The following is a 5,096-nucleotide window of genomic DNA, read 5'->3' as shown; positions in this document are numbered from 1 at the left end:
ATGAGCTGGTGAAGTTACCTAAAGGCAAGAGAGCTTTGAGAAACAAATGGGTATTCAAAGTGAAGACAGATGAGCTTACTTCACAACCAAGGTACAAAGCTAGGTTAGTCGTTAAAGGATTCAGCCAGAAAAAGGGTATTGATTTTGATGAGATTTTCTCACCGGTTGTGAAGATGGGATCTATTCGAGTGGTTCTTGGATTAGCTACTAGTCTTGATCTTGAGGTTGAACAGATGGATGTCAAGACTGCTTTTCTTCACGGTGATTTGGATAAGGAAATCTACATGATGCAACCTGAAGGTTTTCGGGTTAAGGGTAAAGAAAATTATGTTTGTAGACTTCAGAAAAGTTTATATGGGTTGAAGCAAGCACCGAGACAGTGGTATAAGAAGTTTGAGTCGGTTATAGGAAAGCAAGGCTACCGAAAGACAACTTCAGATCATTGTGTTTTCTTTCAGAGGTTTGGTGATGATGATTTCATCATATTGTTGTTATACGTTGATGATATGTTAATTGTTGGTAAAAATATTAAAAGAATTGCGCAGTTGAAGCGAGAATTGAACAAGTCTTTTGCTATGAAAGACTTGGGGCCAGCAAAACAGATTCTTGGCATTCGGATTTCTAGAGATAGAGGTGCTAAGACGTTACATATATCACAAGAGCAATACATTGAAAAGGTGCTAAGTAGATTCAACATGAAGAATGCTAAAGTGGTTAGTTCCCCTCTTACAAACAACTTTAAGCTAACAGAAAGAGATTGTCCTACTTCAAAGGAGGATGTTGAGGAGATGGATATAGTTCCATATGCGTCAGCAGTTGGTAGCTTGATGTATGCTATGGTGTGTACTAGGCCAGATATAGCTCATCCGGTAAGTGTTGTTAGTCGGTTTATGTCAAATCCGGGTAAGAAGCATTGGGAAGCGGTTAAATGGATTATGAGATACTTACGAGGTACTTCAAAGTTAGGTATCACATTCGGAAATGGAGAGCCGGTGCTTATTGGTTATACAGACTCAGATATGGCAGGAAACAAAGATAACATGAAATCCACTTCTGGATATTTGATGACTTTCGCAGGGGGAGCAGTTTCATGGCAATCAAGGTTACAAAAGTGTGTTGCATTGTCTACAACCGAGGCTGAGTATATGGCAGCAACAGAAGCGTGCAAAGAACTATTGTGGATGAAAAGGTTTCTACAAGATCTTGGGTTTAAGCAATCACGATATGTGGTTCTTTTTTATAATGAGAGTGCGATTCATTTAGCTAGAAATTCTATGTACCATAAGCGGACAAAACATATTGATGTGAGGTATCATTGGATTAGAGAACGTCTTGAAGATGGTTTGTTTGAACTTGATAAAGTTCATACCGATGATAATGGTTCCGACATGTTCACAAAGGCTTTAGCAAGTGAGAAGCTCAAGGTATGTTGCTCGATCGCCGGGATGGCTATCCCTTCCTCATAATTGAAAAGGGGGAGATTTGTTGGGTTTATATTTAAGTTTCCAAATATGAGGAATACTTAGCCCAAATGTCAAAGCCCAACAAATTAGGCCCAAAATGCTTGTTGACTTGGTCAAGCATTCTAGGCATTTTGAACACAGAGCATATTATTGGGTGACGAATTTCCTCTTTTGTCTTTAAATTATTTCATATACTTGTTGATTATTGTTGTTCAAGAGTATGATGATGTTGTATGCCTCTAGTTGATCTAGAGAAGGATTATTGTATTGCACTCTTTGTTGATGATAGTGGAATTTAAGTGGCTTACGAGTCCCGTGGTTTTTACTCTCGATTTTGAGAGGTTTTCCACGTAAAAAGTCTCGTGTGTATTGTGTGTGCTTATTTATTTCGTATTTACTGATTTGGGACAGAATTGGGACTGATTTGTGGTGATTGTTGTGATGACCCAGAAATTTCGACTAAATTTAAACTTAATCTTTGTATGATTAACATTTCCGACACGATAAGCAAAGTCTGTAAAACTGAATCTCAAAATTTTTGAATTACTTTTATATATTTAAATACCTTCGGTTGTTTTCGACGATTCGCGAACAATTATATGTAAAAAGATACATATATACTATAACATGAAAAGGTAACAATGTATTAATTGTTTGATACCGTACATTAAACTTATTGGTTTAAATATCTATTTTAATGTATATGATAAATTTAAATATTTATTATTAAAATTTATTTATAAATAACGTCCAATGTGTATTTAAAAACTGATTTATGTATATTAAAAAGATATATACATATATATAATAAACGATAGTAACATTCGTTTATTGATTCAATTGATATTTAGATAAGTTAACTAAAGCGTTTAAGATGAACCAGTTAAACACTAATTTGCTACAGTGTTTTCAAATTGCCACATTACTCAAAATGCTACAGTGTTTTCGAAAATCACTATTTGCTACAGTGAATTGCTACAGTAAAACGCTATTTTAAAATGTATTTTTAGCAAATAACGAGATGATGATTTATAAAAGTAAATGACCAAAATACTCGAAAGTTTAAGATATACTATGAGTGGTATAGTTTATGGATAACTTAAGGCTATATTTTGACAAAGGTACGTGTCACGAAACGTAAAATGCAAGTTTTCTCAGCGTACGAAAGGACATTCGAAAAACCAGAACCGGGACATAAGTCGAGTGATGACGTACGACTTATCGGAACAAAAATTACAAGTCAACTATGCACGTGAATTTAATATAATATATAATTAATTATTTAAATTATATATATTATATTAATAATTAATTATGTCGACGAGCTAAATTACAAAACAATGTGAGCTGTCCCTGGTCCTCATGCGAGTCGCATGGCCAGAAGGCCATTTCCATGCGAGTCGCATGACTCCAGATTTCAGGCCAAGTGCTATAAATTCTCGAGTTTTGGCCAGATAAATCACACACACATATATATTATTTTTACTCCGTATTTATTTATTTTATTATTATTATTATTATTAATAATAATAAGATTATTATTAATCTTATTATTTTTATTATTAGTGTTATTATTTTTGCGATACAAAAATAATAATGTACATAAAATATTACGACGGAGTGCTGTCCAAGTAATTTTCAAAATGAGTTTTCGAGCAAGCTAGAGCTAAGGAAATTATGGGTTATTGCCAAGGAGGTTATGGGTAATGTTCGGGGGTATTTTTTTGTGAATCAAACCTCGTGTTTATCATCTCCGATGCGTCTACGTGCTTTCCTGCAATATTGTATATCAATATTAAACAGTGAGTTTCATATGATCCCTTTTACTCTCTACATTTTTGGGCTGAGAATACATGCAAATGCTTTATTAACCGATATACAATATTTATATGCGTGAGTTTCATATGATCCCTTTTAGTCTCTACATTTTTGGGCTGAGAATACATGCAAATGCTTTATTAACCGATATACAATATTTATATGCGTGAGTTTCATAAGATCCCTTTTACTCTCTACATTTTTGGGCTGAGAATACATGCAACTGCTTTATTAACCGATATACAATATTTATATGCGTGAGTTTCATTTGCTCCCATTTTAATTGCTTTTGCAATATATATTTTTGGGCTGAGAATACATGCGCAGTTTTATAAACTGTTTTACTAAATGGATACAAATACTAAAACTGATTTTGTGTGAGTTCATTTGATCCCTTTTTACATATATTTTTGGGCTGAGAATACATGCAAATGCTTTATTAACCGATATACAATATTTATATGCGTGAGTTTCATTGCTCCCTTTTTAATTGCTTTTGCAATCTATATTTTTGGGCTAAGAATACATGCACTTTATTTTAAACGCAATGGATACAAGTACATACTAAATTCTACACTGAGTTTAAACCGAAAATCCCTTAGCTTTGGTAACTAGTAACTGCCGGTTATAAGAACTGGTGGGCGCGAGTAGTTATATATGGATCCATAGGGCTTGATATCCCCGTCCGAGCTAGAGCACTAGCCTTTTAACGGACGTATGCTATTTGAGAAGCGTACACGTTGGTTTACGTGTATTATTAAGATGATTATACAAAGGGTACAAATTATATAAGCATTAAAGTTTAGTTACCAGGGTGCTCAATTTTGTAGAACCGATTGATAAACGTTTCGGATGAAACAACTGAAATCTTGTGATCCACCTTTTATGTAAAACCTATTGATAAACGTTTTGAATAAAACAACTGAACTTTTATAAATCCACATTGATATACGGATTATGTGTAATATTAAAACTATGAACTCACCAACCTTTGTGTTGACACTTGAAGCATGTTTATTCTCAGGTTTCTAGAAGTCTTCCGCTGTTTGCTTATATGTTAGACAAGCTATGTGCATGGAGTCATACATGGCATATTTTTCAAGGAAACGTTGCATTCACCAAATCATCACCATGTATCTTATTTTGACTGTACTGTCAACGGAAGTACTATTGTAAACTATTATTTACAGTGATTGTCTATATGTAGAAATCATCAGATGTTAAAAACCTTTGATTTAAATATTCATTTATGGTGTGCCTTTTCAAAAGAATGCAATGTTTACAAAACGTATCATATAGAGGTCAAATACCTCGCAATGAAATCAATGAATGACGTATTGTCCATATGGATTTGGAGCGATCGTCACAGTTGGTATCAGAGCGTTGGTCTTAGCGAACCAGAATTTGCATTAGTGTGTCTAACCGGTTATTGTTAGGATACATTAGTGAGTCTGGACTTCGACCATGTCTGCATGATAAAAGTTGTTGCTTATAATTTTTTTGTTAGAAATTACCTGCTTATCATTCCTTGTGTGGAAAATTACCTGCTTATCATTTGTAGTCTACACACACCTTATTGCATGGATTGCATGACTAGTGTATAGACAAAATGAATATCTTAGCGTATCTGTTACTGTTACCTTTACTTGACAGTTTCCGAAAGTTTCTCCATAATTTACGGATCCTTTGTACTATATAAAGGTATTTTATGTAATTAAAATATCATCCGATATCCGAAAATCATTTCACATCGAAAATTATTTATCTAACCGTGTAAGATGAATTCTGCAAGTAATTCGAGTTCTTCGGATTCCA

Source organism: Rutidosis leptorrhynchoides, chromosome 2, assembly GCF_046630445.1.
Source record: "Rutidosis leptorrhynchoides isolate AG116_Rl617_1_P2 chromosome 2, CSIRO_AGI_Rlap_v1, whole genome shotgun sequence".
Classification (NCBI taxonomy): Eukaryota; Viridiplantae; Streptophyta; class Magnoliopsida; order Asterales; family Asteraceae; genus Rutidosis; species Rutidosis leptorrhynchoides.
Note: the sequence above shows the minus strand (reverse complement) of the source record.